The sequence below is a fragment of the Geospiza fortis genome, unplaced genomic scaffold, assembly GCF_000277835.1.
Source record: "Geospiza fortis unplaced genomic scaffold, GeoFor_1.0 scaffold13, whole genome shotgun sequence".
NCBI classification, from domain to species: Eukaryota; Metazoa; Chordata; class Aves; order Passeriformes; family Thraupidae; genus Geospiza; species Geospiza fortis.
The window spans coordinates 2821407-2836187 of NW_005054384.1; positions in this window are offsets into that span (position 1 = coordinate 2821407).

A 14781-nucleotide genomic window follows, 5' to 3' on the forward strand; every position below is an offset into this window, starting at 1 on the left:
AGCTTACAAAAAGCATTAGAAAAAGAGAGGAAGAGAAGATCAGTCCCAAGAAGGGTTATGAATGCAAGGAAATTGATTTAGATCAGTAAAAATGAATCCTGTCAGCTGAGAACCTTGTTTTAATTGCTTTTAGCAGAAGACAAGCAGAGTATCTGCAGGACTGCTCCAGGCCTTGAAGTACTTTGGGGCTCTTTCCATAAAAGCCTTACAAACTCAGAGCTAATATTCAGTCCAAATGAGAGCCTGTCACACCCCTCTGTCACCTGCCTCTTATTTCGGGCAAACCTCAATGTTGACACTTTCTGCTGTTTCCCTGCCCCCTTATTTCTTTGTAACACATTTTCCAAGCAGCCACTAAGGATGGCAAAGGATTCCTGGGGCTCCAAAGCAGTGAAATAAATGCCAGCAGGAAGCTTCCCTCCTGCTTGATGCACAGCTTTGACTTTCAGCTGTGGGTGTGGAGGACCATACATTCTGGTCCAAGTGCAGTTTCTGTATGGATCTTTTAGTGCTATGCTCATAAAGTCATTGCTAGACTTTTCACTTTCAAAGTAAGGGAATGCAAGGAAATATAATAAATCTGCCCTGTATGGTTATAGGTATTACCTTCCCCCATAGTTATGCACCTTTCTCCAAACATCAATTTTAGCCACTTGTGCACCCATCAGGACATGGATCAGGTTGGTCTCACCAAGCCCACATAATGACCATCACAGAATCAACTGTTCCATTCACCATTCAAAATAAAATATTGGTATGTGGATGTAATTATTTCACATCACAGCAGAAAAATTTTGCTTTGTTTGTTAACCAGAGTGTGCTAAACCTACTTTTCTTCTTGTGAAGTATTTTTCTTTTTCCTTCTGCAGTATTATTCAATTTAATATAGAGCTCTGAGAATATCCTTATTTCTTCTCTGAAGGTGTCTGAGCCTGTCATCTTGTTTCTACTGCATGGGCAAAAAAATCATGTTGGCCCCAAAGAATTAGTACCACTGCCTCTTAAAAATTTTAGTAGTACAGGAAGATAGTAAAAAATATATTCAACCATATTTTCTAAGGGGACATTTTTAAGCTGGCCTCTAGTTTTGCACAGTTTTCACATAGCCTAGTGAGCTATGTGAATGACCCAAAATCAGAGTGTACCAACTGGGCAGTTGTCAGCAAACTGTGAAGGAAACTACCATACCAGTGTACAGAAAATAACACCTTGACTCACAGAACTTGCTTTGTTCTTCTGCAGCTCTCTATCCCAGCCATTATGGCCATCTCTGAGCCCTCTGCAATCTTCCCAGAGCCAGCTTTGTGCTTTTGGCTCTGTCACCAGGCCAGGAGCTAGCCCTGTGTGCACTGCTGCTGTCACCAGAGGGAAAATAAGGTGAGGGGAAAGTACAAAATTGAGATGAGGAGCAGCCTTGGGGACTGGGGAGTCTGGTGCTGCCTACAGGGGACACCTCCAGCCCTGCTCACTGCTCCCCAGCCCTCCCCAGCAGCAGCAGGCTGGAAGTGCTCTGCCATGGCACTGAGGAATTCACATCCTCTGAACATAGAGAATAATTCTCTCTGCCAGGTTTTTTCCTAGAGAAGCACAGAGAGAAGAGGAGAAAACTGTTCTTATCTCTACTTGCTGCTCCTGTTGTTTTTGCACATGTGCAATGTGTTAGGAAGATTGGGTACCTGAAGGGATTTGGTAACTGGATTCAGGTGATGCTTGTTTATACTAATTAAGCAATCACTCAAAGCTGTGTCCTTGTGCACCCATCAGGACATGGGTCAGGTTGGTCTCTCCAAGCCCATATAAAGACCATCACAGAATCAAATCCTCTGTTCCATTCACCATCCAAAATAAAATTTTGGTTTGTGGATGAAATTATTTTGTGTCACAGCAGAAAAAAAATGGCCTCAATTTGGCTAAAATTTGGCCTGTCTGGAGACAGTCACGGGTTTTTCTTTAGTATATTATCTCTTTAATATAGTATAATGTAATATAACTTAATAAAGCAATTTTTTGTTCAGCATTCTGAATCAATGGAGTCAGAGGCCAATCATTCCCAGATACTGGGGGTCCTTGCATACTGTAATGGCACAAGAGCTTCAGAAAGCTCTGCTCCTCCTCCAGCTGACAAATGGGGCCAGGTGGTTATTTGACATCCCCTGGTGTCCAGTTGAACAGAATCACAAAGTCTGGCTGGCTGTCTCAGAAGTGACTTTGGCAGCTCCTCTGCCTGGACATCAGTCACAGCAGCGAGTTTATTTCAGGTGACTGTATCCAGGTGTCAGCTCTTTAAAGATCCTTTTTAGTGTTTGTGTTCAGTTCCACTGCTGGCTCTGCTGACAGTCTGAGTGCTGGAGGGAGCTTGGCACAAGGACTACAGTGTTATTGCACTTTGTCTCTCCAAATGTCCTCCTGCTTTCTGTCCCACAGCATGGAGGGGGTGTGCTCTGACTTGCTGAGGTCAAATTCATAAATTCTTCAGGAGCAGAAGAGGGTAAGACTGGTTCAGAGCTGTCAGAGGGCAATGACTGGCACACGCCACACACCACCCACAGCCCCAAGGCTTCTCTTATAACTGGTGTTTGTCACAGTAAAAGGTAGATCATATTTATTTTGACAGTCTAATTGCAAAGTGTTGATTGAGAAATCAGTAACTACAAGTGTACAATGTGGCTGTCCCCCTCAGACCATTAATTATCTGCCCAGAAATGTTACAATACATCTTTTCCCTCATCACGCCAATTATATTCCAGTCTGGTCTCTGCTAGCTGTCAATAACAATTAATTTTCCTTTTCCCACCACACTGAATTTTTGGTGGCTGTGATGTTGTAAGTGTAGAGGTGGGAGGTCAAATCAGGGCAGAACAAGCAGTGGTGCTACAAACCTCAGGTTAGGGTGAGACAAACTACATAGAAAACAGTGATTTTTCTCTTTTCTTCAAAATTCTCAGGTTGTGGGCATGTAAATGCATGGAGTGGTGCTATTGTGAATTGTGTAGGAATTACATGATTCAGCATGTGCTGAATATATTATATGATATAGCATGTGCTTAAGTAATAAGTTTTTATGGCTAAAAATAAGGGTCTTATACCTTTAAATGAGTCTGTTCCATATTTGTTACAGAAATCTTCCAAAGGCAGGGAAGCAAGGAGCTGGATAACTGCAGCTGCTGTTATCAGATCCCACTGGGAATTGATCAGGTGTCCCCTATAAAGAATTAAAAAGACAGGGAAGGATTTTTTTCTTCCTTTATTTTCAGAAGATGCTGAAAGTGGGGAACTAGATGCAAGAAATTTGTTAGTATGGGATAAACTGTTGTGAATCACACAGCTGAGCCAAGGACTAACAGGGGCAAGGCAGTGAACAAAATTGCTGGTTGATTTTGCAGCACCTGCTTGGTATTTTTAACATACCTCATTTCAGCTGCTGATCTGGTGCAATCCATTGCTGTGGGCAAAGTTAAAAACAAAATCCTCACAGAAGTCATTTAAATACATCAGTGCTATCTCTCTAGCTGTTAGCTATAAGTAAGCATTATCCTTTTGGCATCAAATGTTGTGACAGAATGGGTCCTAACTGATGTTCTGATTGCAGGCCACATCAGGAATAATAAATGTACACAACTCTTTTGAGGGTGTTTTCTCACAAGTGTTCAAATACCTCCAAGTGCTCTGATTCTTCCCTTGTTTGGGTTTTGCACAGTTGATTTCTTGGGGTTTGGAAAAGTAAAAATGCTTTTTAATGATGTGTAATATAGTGTCTTGGTATTGCTCAGGGAGCTTCAGATTCCAGTCACCAGGTAGCAAATGTGTGTGCTGATTTTCTGAAACAGAGTAAGGCCTTGAAAACCAGTGCTAAGTTTTGCTCATGAATTCTGCTCATTGCAATATTTTACAAAACATAGAATCACCAACCAGGGTTTGGGCAGAGAAAACTCTAACTGAAAATTTTAACTTTTGTTTATCAAATTTATGAAAATCTGTTTAATTCTATTTGCTTTTTTCCTATGTGATTTATGCCTGTTTTGTGAAAAAACATATTTCCTAGTAATTCATGTTTCCGTTTTCCAAAACTTTAGCCTGAAAATATAAAGGCAGCATCTATATATTTCTTGGTTTTATTCTCATATTCTATCACAGGCTAGAAAATGCTTTAACAATGAGATACTTGATTGATTATTCAATAGAGATTCAATCACAAAGAAAGAGTGAGAGGATAAAGCTTCTTTCTGGTCAAGCTGATGGACCTTTAAACTATTGCCTAAATCTACAAAGCCAACAGTTAATTGGAATGGTACAGTCCACTTACATAAATCTCCCATACACACTGTGAATTTTATCACAAATCACAGTAATAATTTGGAATTGCACCATTCTCTGCAAAATAAAACATCCTTGTGGTCTGTGAAGAAAAGACTGCAATGCTGTTCTAGAGAGTGAGCAGCTTCAGCAGGGGATTTCAAATAGACAGACTGTAATTGCTAAAATTTTCCCAACAACCCATCACCTGTAGTCTGTGAATCCTCTTGGAGGGAAAAAACCCAAAGAGTTTGCTCTTCATCCTGAAAATGTGGTTAGGGATGTGGAGGTGGCAGCATTGGCAAGAAGCTGCATTTATTTTTGTTGGGAACTTCCAACACATCCTGGCAAAGGGTTGACTAAGGATACTATTTAATGTCAACAATAATTCACAGAACAAAAATGCTGTATTGTTGTGTCTTCTGGGGGTGTAGCGGGTTCTGCGTGTGGTGATCAATTATGTTCTCTGATATGGTATTAGGAATAAAGATAAGGGTAAGGTACAGGCTAGAGAAACTGGGATTTACAAAACCTGCTCAGAAGGACTGAGTTATAATGAAAAGAGCAGGATTCAAGGATTATTCCTGGAGATAGAAAGGTGAGCTACCATAAAGTACACACAGTAAAGATAGCTGGTAGCATGAGGGGTCTGGCTCACAGATGCTTTGGAGCAGGTTTTGTAAATCCTAGTTTCTTTAGCCTGTACCTTACCCTTATCTTTATTCCTAATACCATGTCAGAGTACATGATCCTCTCCTACAGCAAAATATGAGAAGCAATGGGTTCCTCTCTAATCTTGCTGTTTATCTGGTGTCTAACATTAAACATAGCTTCTAGGTGCTGCAGCCCTAATCCTGACACCAGTTTTAACCCTAGCCATGCTCCAAACCCCCCTGTATGTTCTCCAAAGGCACTCTCAGAAATCCTAAACCTGGCCACAGCTCCCTGCCAGGAGAGCTCCAGGAGTACCAGGAACACTCCATTATGTGGTAAAGGTTAGGTCCCTGCAGTCTTCCACTCCCCACTACAACTAAGAGCAAACCCACTTCTGTCACCGTGGTATTTTCTGAAAAATCCCTTCCCCAGGATTTTTCTCCTGAGAAGCTGAGAGCCCTCAGAAAAGAAATGTAAACAATAATTATCTGATTGCTTTGGAATGTGGTCTGGAGGTTGCTTACCAACAGGTGCATCTTTGATTGGGTCCATGTGGATTCTTTCTACTTGATGACCAATCACAGGTCCAGCTGTGTTGGGACTTTGGTCAGGCACGGGTTTTTATTATTCATTCTTGTTTAGCCTTCTGATGTCTTCTTTCTCTTTTCTTTAGTATAGTTTTAGTATATAATTTCTTTTAATATAATACAATATCATAATAAATCAGCCTTCTGAGAACATGTAGCCAAATTCTCATCTCTCACCTCGTCCTGGGGACCTCACAACCCCACACATTTGCTTTCACTTGCACCAGCTCTCAAGCTTGCTTTGCCTTCTTAAACCCTGCACCACTTCAGTGACTCCTTCTCTGTTCCTCTGCAGGGCTCTGTCTGTTCTGGAGTGAAAATTACTCACTGTGATATGAATAAAACTGGAGGTAGGGGTAAGTTTAAGAAATTGATAGACTGAGGATTTGTTATCACTTCTGAATGTAACTGATCCAAATATCTGTTGCAGTGCAGAAACTGCAATTTCTTATTGCCAGGAAGTCTTAATTTTTATGAGGTTCATGTTGGTTTATGGTGGAACACTAGAACAAAACTGAGTCAATCCTGTTAGTCAGCAGTATCTGAAACAGAGTTTAAAACTGAGCTGATGCTGCTGAGGTTTTAGCTTTTATATTTTTCAGATTCTGTGCTGCTTTAGTGTGTGGGTCTGGGTTCATATTAGGGGATGGGGAGCTCTGTGCACAGAGCAGGGAGACAAAACAATTCCTGCTCCAGCTGGGCACCAAGGACAAATGATCCAAATCTCAGCCCAAGAGCACAAACACCGTGGGCTGGAGAGAGAAAAACAAGCAGGATGGGACTGCAGGGGCTAAAGCTGGAATGGGACAATGAACTGCAAGGTGCAAATGGAGCAGAACTGATCCCAGGGAGAGACCCCGGGAGCGCTCGTGCATTTTGGGGCCATTTTGGTTCATCTTGGGTGCAGCCCTGGCTGGGCTCTTGTGCTGCCCAAGGTGGATCCATGGAGGAGATCCTTTGAATAAATCCCTGCTTTATTCTGTAACTCTGCCCAGCCTCTGCTCTAGGGCAGCCTCTCAAGGCATCAGGGCCAGTTACATGCTAAAGAAAGGAGAGCGAGATTCCAGCAGATCTCTCTTTGTGAGGACGAAAGCTGATGGTTTCTACCTTGGACTCCATCAGTTTAGACCCAGACTCACATTGACCACCCCAATACACACCTGCTTGTCTTCCCTCTGCTTTTGCTCTCTATAGCAGGATAATGACTGAGGGAGGCACACTTATAAATGCAGGACATCAAAGCAATTGAAACATGATGAATTATTATTATTATTACTATGCCCAAGAGACAAGTGGAAATATTTGAATGAAAAAGTAATTATGGAGCTGTTGGAGGCACCTTAACTGCTATCTCCAGCCAGGTATTTAAGGTTTTGGGTCTACTGGAGAGGAATCTTGAGGAAGACATGTAATGTCCAGATAAAATTTCTTTCACCTCTTATGCAATTTTAAGTTCAGTATAGAAAAATATAGAAAGGCCAAAGGGAGCAGATCCTTCTGTGAAGGACTGGAGGCACTGAACCTTCCAGGTGGGAGAGAGTTGTTTCCCCATGACTAATAATTTTTGGGCAATGTTGCCTCATTCTTTCCTTTCTGGTGGAGAAAGATAATGACAGTTTAAATTTTAAGCAGTTTAATTTCTGAATTCCTGTGGCACTCACTGAGCTGGCTGGTAGAAGCCTGACCAGATCTTGTGTCCATTCTATCAGCAGGTCATTTGCCAGTTTAAAATAAAATTAAAATTAAAAATGCCTATCCCAAACCTTCTTTGAAGGATGTGTTTGCATTTAAGTTATTTCTATTGTACTCAGAGCGTTACTTCGCTTGTGTGTAGCTAACATGACTCATTTAATCCAAAAATAGGATTTGCACACACGTTTTGCAAATCTGCTAACAGCCTACATTAGTTCTGCAGTTCTCTGTTGTGTTTGCAGCAATGCCTTCTGGGTGCATATCCCAGCTTCTAGAAATCCAGCTTGGTCTTTCCTATTTTCCACTTGTTCATATCTCATCTTTTTCTGTTCAGCTGATTAAAGAGATGTGTTCAGTCACAGACTTCAGCTTTTGTAACAAGGGAAAGGTCACTGTTTCTAGATTTCTGTTATATACTGATTTTTCTTCTGCAATGCCTTTGTATCGTGACAGGAAAATTAAATTTAAGAACCCCTACAAAAGTCAGGTCCCTTGGTGTACTAGAAAAATAGGATTTAGTAGTCCAAAAGCTTCTTTGTAAAGCTGTAGGTAAATGAACCTGTGATAAATCAGTTCAGGTACAACAAGTCATGCAAAATATAACACTTGGAAGACCAAAAACCCTGCTTCATATATATATATATTGTATAATCCTTCAATGAAATGCAAGAGTGGTCCCAAAAGGGTATATTTTGAAACAGGTAGGGTTTTGATATGTTGTTTTAGAAGATATAACTGATTCAAACCCTGTAGACATGTATTACAGCATATAAAACAGCATATGAAACAAAAATGCTAAGCAGTTGGTTACTTAAAATGTCATCTGGGTTTCCCTAGATGGGGACATCTTGTTTTGTAATCAATGCAGAAGTTATGGCTTTTTTTAAAATTTACTTTTTCTTTTTTTTTAATATATAAAAAATTTCTTGAAATGTTTTATTTGTGGAGTTCCATTGTAGCAGCAACAAGAAAAGAAGTGTTCTATTTCCGCAGACTCACTGTGCATTTGGGATCAGACACACAGAGATAAGGAACTGGCAGACAATTTGCTGTGCCATAAAACACAGAGAGCCTTTGGCACACACAGGGAACTTGAGCCCTGATCCATTATTGGAAACCATTAGCATAAATACTCTGCCAGGTCATTGACATCTGCATTATCAAATCCCCCTATGGGATTAAATATCCAGCTCTTAGATCATGCTATTAGTCCATGGTATGGTCATCAAATAATCAGCAAAAAACCACATGCCTGACAACTCCTGAGTTAATGCAGATCTGGAATAAAATTAAAACTCCACCCCTTAAAACTTAAAAATTAAAAGTTCCTTGTAGAAGGAAGTTTCTTTTCCTCTATCTTCCACATAGGGGATTGCTTTAATGTTCTAAGCACAAAGCTCTGACTCGTGTTCAGACTGATCCAGAGATTTAAGTGCAGGTAGAGCTGGTCCTGCTCAGCCCATAATGCTCTTTAAGGAGCTAAATCATGCATAGGAGCTGTATTAGAGCTACCAGAAAACAGCTTCCCTAATTGCAGGCTCTAACCTTTGTTGGCTGGATCACCTTTCATCTTGGAATGATTTTTGTATGTTTCTTAGTAAGGAAAGTTCAAAGCTATTAATTTAATTTTTTGGAGTTAAATATATCTTTCCAAAGAGGAAACAAAGGTGCAGGAGGCCAGAATCTTCTCAAGTTATCACTGATACCAAAGAATTTTCCTGAGAAGTAATTTTAGTTAAAAAATCAGAGGTGGAGGATAATCTCTCTTGGGAGAGATGGATTGCAGGGATGGTTGAAACATTTTTAATTTTCATCTTAAAATTCTCAAGCACTTTTCTTTAACCCATCATCAGAAGACTGTCTGGATTTATTGGCTATTGTAGGAATGGTAACTTTTTCCAGGTGTGGGGAGTTAATGCTGACTCCTGCAAGTTGTTAGTGTATATATGCTCTATATTATACACCTGCAACACCCAGACATGGGGAGAGGGGTCCTGGACATGAATGTCTTGTTCTCCCAGCCTGGCAGAAATAAAACCAGCCATAAACTGAGCAACACATCTATCTTACCTTAAAATAATATTTTGCTAAAACTATTTACAGTCTTTGGTCTGATATATCCTATTGACCTGATATGTCCCAGAATTAAATGGGGAGGGCATTTTAGCAGCATTAATCGTAACCTAAGTGTCCTGATTTTACAGATTAACAACTGTAGGACAGGAGATAAGCTGTGCAACTGTTTTCATCCTACTAATTCAGGCCAGTGTTATTAATAATGTAGGTGAAATTTAATAATGGAGGTAGATTTAAGTTTAAAATCCAGGAAAACTAAATTTTGTTTGTTCTAGATTAAAGGCAGAGAATGTTAGAATTCTTCAGTTTACTTATTATTAAGCTACTTTACAAATAACACCATAAATTTTACCCTACAGCTTCAATTACCTAAGGCTTTAGGCACTCAGTAAAATAATAAATTTCCAGGCAGGTAAATATATGCACCATGCCTTTAAAACAGAGAAATAAAATGTCTCATAGTAAATAAAAATCCAAGATCCTCCATGGGTAAAACGTGTGTCTCATACATATTTTGAGAAATATAAACAATGCAAGGAAAATGAACAAACTCATCATTCTTACCCAGGAATAAGAATGCAACCATCAACAGCATCTTGCAGTTTTCAGTATTTATGATATTAATATAATACTTATCTCTCTGCCCTTTCAAAGCACTTGCTTTATATGAAGCTTCACAGAAGCCTTGAGCAATCCTATCACCCTGATCTAGGTGATGGGAATGCAAAGGTAGCAGTAATTGACCCCTGAAAAGTCTCACACTCAAAATGCAGCCAGCTCCTAACTTGCCCCAGCTCGTGTACACATACTCACTTTGTCACCATCACATTTTCTGAAAAATCTCTTCACCAAGATTTCTTCTCCTGGGAAGCTGAGAAGCCTCAGATAAAAATGAAAACAATAATTATCTGATTGTTTCTCCTGTGTTTTACGGCTTTGGAATGTGGTTTGGACATTGTTTACCAACTGGTCATTGTTTGATTGGTTTCTTGTGAATTGTTTTAACTTAATGACCAATCTCAGCCAGCTGTGTTGAGGCTCTGGAGAGTCACGAGTTTTTCATTGGTGTCTTGTTAAGCCTTCTGTAAGATCCTTTCTTTATTCTTTGATATAATATCAAAAAATAATAATTTAGCCTTCTTAGAACATGGAGTCAGATTCTGATTTCCTCCTTTGTCCTGGGGACCCCAGCAAGTACCACACTCACTTCTAGAAGTGTCTATTCAACCTTGGGGGTCTGTGAACTTTGTTCTGAATTGTTTTAAACATATTCTGCTTCTGAAAATAAGCTATGATTGCTACTGTTATCTCCAGTGGGCAGCAGGGTGTGTTCTTACCTACATTAGCATACCTTTAAACACACAGGGAAATGGCTTCCTGCGGGGCAAAGTCTGTCAGATAGATTGGTACATTCATTTATTTGGGTTGTTGTAGCACGTGGCACGCTCTGTGGCACAATAATTTGAGGTCTTTGTGATCTGTGTAGGGATGTCACCAGCACAAGCCCAGTATGAAATCATGTTCTGAACATTTTCTCTTGGAAAATTCTTGGGGAGGTGGAGATGCTCAGCAGATGGAAGGCACAGCTCTGTGCATCACTCTCTGAGGAGTGAGCATGCTCCTCCAATCCCCCGTGGCATCTCAAATTTCCTTGGAAACGTCTCCTGAAGTTACTCTGAAGATTTGCCTAAAATGACCCTGTTCAGTTTGTGAGATCACAGCTCACAAATAAACAAGCTACAGCAGCTTTAGGCATTGATCCTATTACTCCAATACTTTATAAGCAGGCACTATATAATTACTCTTAAAATTCTGGTCCAAAGGGTTCTTGCTATTGATATAACCTGGAATGCTGGAAGTAAATGCAAAAAAAGAATGGAAATATATTAGAGAGTGCAGAGCACAATTTCACTTACAAATTTGCTGATGTTTTCTATCCTTAGATCCTCTAATTAGCAACTCATGACATCACTTGACTTGAACCATTTTGGTTGACATTTTCTGCACTCCTTGCCACAGGCAGAAGTTGCTGTGGCTCAACTTCCCTCTGTAAATAGGAAGCCATAAAGGCCATTTAACTCACAAAAGTGGTAGGAACTAGTTTAATTAGTATTGGTAAGGCACTTTGATATTGCAATGTAGGTAAAAAAGTCCATGTGGGAGTGAAAAAATTTTGTTTTCAGAGCGTGGTTTGAATCTATGTGAGGCCTGGGGCAGTGCACTGAACCAAATGTTGAAAAATCCTTAGGCAGCAAGCACCATCCATTCTGTGCATGACTGAGTCTGGAGTCTAGAGAAGAAATTAATATGTGATCATGTAATTAGACTGTAGAATAATTAATATACACAAGGGACAGATAACTTCAAATACAGGTAATCGTAATTCCATTTTTTCCCTGTAGTTAATTTTGCAGCCTTTATTTTCTTTCACTCTAGCTTTTCTCTATGTGATATATGGTGCAAAGGAGAGAAGTAGTGCAGGACAATTAGCTGATTTTTTTTCCCCTTTATTAAATGTTAATGTGAAACCTGCAACAAAGAATGTGATTGCCCATATGTTATTCTACAAGTTTGGTCTTTCAAGTAAAGAAAACTTCACAGTAATTTAACAAAAAAAAAAAAAAAAAATCTGAATCTTACACCTTGCCTGCCAGGCTTCTAACTCTCCTAAGTATATGCTTGAACTTTGAAATTTCTAACACTGTGTGCAGTCATGAATTATTTCTAGTTCACCAGGAAGGACACATCTCTGTTGCAAACACAGAGGTGTGAGGGGATTGCCTTACAACATTGCTACACCTGAGCTTGCTTTCTGCAGAATTAAAATTTGTAGAGGGCTAGGAATCAGTTGTGTTGAGACTGGACTAGAGGATAAGCTTTTAGATTTATTATTAGTGGTATTATAAATAGAAATATTGGTGATTACAGCTGCTCTTGTGTTCCTGGTCACCTTTTTCTTTTCTTACAGGACGGGAAATAGGACTCCACTGAGGCTGTAATTTCACCTTCTTGTCCTGGCTAGCCTAGCTCAGAAAAATAACAATTTGTGCTTTACTTTTCATTGTAGACATCAACAGAATCCTTAGGAATCAACAGTAAATCTCCCATTGAATTCAATTACACAAGATGAGGTCCTGGATTGGAAAATTCAGCAGACACCCACCAGTAACTGAGGAAAGAATCAGAGCACTCAGGCAGACAACTTTGAGGCTCTTATTTCTATTCCTCTATAGTCAAAAGTAAGCACTGTGGTAATTCATATTTCTGGCTGAGAAAGCACTTATTTAGTAGCCTCAAAAATGTTGAAAGTAATAGAAGATGTAATTTAAAACATAGAATGTATTTTTACAAGAGCAGCAACAAATAAGTCTCCATGATTTTTGAAGGGACTTTCTTCCAAATGAGGGAAACCTTTGATAAACCCAAAGAATATTTTTTTTTAAATTCCTGGTTTTTGTTCAGGAAATTCAGGGACATGTTTTTGAATCAGATTTAAGCTTTAACTACGTAGAATTCAAGGTATGTTACTCATCCACAAGGTTAAATAATTGCCATACTGTTGTTTGGTATTGCATTACAGTTTGAGCTGAGAAAACAAATCAGATTAACTTCTTTGTCTAATTCCATGCAAATTGTATATGGCTGGCTACCTCTTTTCTTGAAAGTCACTCATTTCACAGCAGTATGTTCTACTCTTTATTCTGAGTAGGTTTTAATATTTGAGCTATTGGTTTTTCCTGAACACAAAGGTTAGAAAGAATGATCCTCCATCTTCTCATCCTCAATTTTGCATGAGCTTCCTGAACTACAAACTAAAGAATTGCTGTAATATGTCAGAAAGTGAAGCCATTCTGTAAGGATTAAGGTCAGGAAAGTATATGTGCTAGTGATATAAATGTTTATGTTATTAGTGTCTTTGTGCCTCATGATCCTCATCATTTGCCTCATTTGCTTCAGCAGATCTTTGCACTTGTGTTTTGTTGCTGACTATAATGTCAAATTAAATAAGGCCTGTGGGATCCTCAAACAGAGAAATAATCATTGGGAAAATACAACTGAGAAAAAGTCTTATGAAAAACGAGATAAATATTGAGGGAAGAAGTATTGGGGCATCTGCCAAGCTGTCCCTGTGCTGTACAATCAGCATTTTGCAATGCCAAGCCAAGCAATCAGCCAGATTTTCCTCTGAATGTAATGCAAGCTGCACGCTTCACCCAAACCTCCTTGAAGATTCTGGCTAGGAGCACAAAAATGAACATGGTCTTCAATTTGGGTTCATAACAAGATCTGAACCCAAGTGATACACATTGTTTAGGAATTTATAAGGAAGGAGTGGAACAGAACTGAACAGGATTCAATTTTTATCTAGAGTACAAAAGTAAAAAACTTAGACACTTCCATTTACAGTGAAATACTTTCTTATCATGGACTTCTGTGTAAAAATATCTGACCAGAAAAGAGACCAGGGCTGTTCTCAGCCTACTTTGGAGTTACAAATGCTTATTGTCATTATTTATTGCAAATTACTGGAAGGAACCTAACAGGATATGGCCACAGCCTGAGCTAGGACCACAGTCCTCGTTAGTCTTGCTGTCCCAGATCCACAGTAAGTAATGCATCTCATTGAACACACTCCATTTTCCTGGGGGAACTTAACAGCTCCAAATGTGGCAGCAAATGAACATCAGACAAGTATTTAGTAGTTAGGAATAAAAATGTAATTCATGCAATAAAATGTCAGATTCTTACTTCTTTGTGTCACTAAGGCTTTATTTAGAAAAGATTTTTTCCTGTTCTCAGCCATATGACTGGATTTGCAATTAAGATCTTTGTTTAATTTCTTTAAAACATCATTCCTGTTTATACATCTTCTGCAATCCCTTTTTTAAATGTAATTGCTTTAAAATCTCAGAGAATATTAATAGCTGCCTGAACTGATATGTTTTAATACGAAGCACAGTGATTTCAAGTACTAAAGAAAAAACTGAACAGAGCAAACCTCACATAATTCTAATCTGGCAGCTGATTTTCTTTATTTTCTGTCTGCACCACTTTCTTTAGTGTCTCAAATCCAGCTGTAGGTTTACAGTTCCATAAGGCCACACTGCTTGTGTTTACAGGAATGATGTGAAAACTCAAACAAGCCATTCCTGCCTTAGAAACCACCATTCCTTCAGCTTACCTCAAATTTCTGTTGACCCATACTATTGGAAATTGGATTGTTTATTCCTGGTCACCTCTCCCACTCTTCCAGAGTGCTCTCCTGACTGGGAAAGCTGTCACTGAGCTTGTACCTATATCTGCAGACAGCTCTATTTGATAGGGATTTCAGCAATAAATTTTTTAATGTCTGATGGTAAAGGATCCCTCTGTTGTGGAGATACCCTACAATGACCGTGGGAGGGCCTTTCCTCCTTCACTGAAAAGTCCAATTTTCTGTCTTCTTCACAAGTAGATGGTGGAAATGAATGTCATTAAC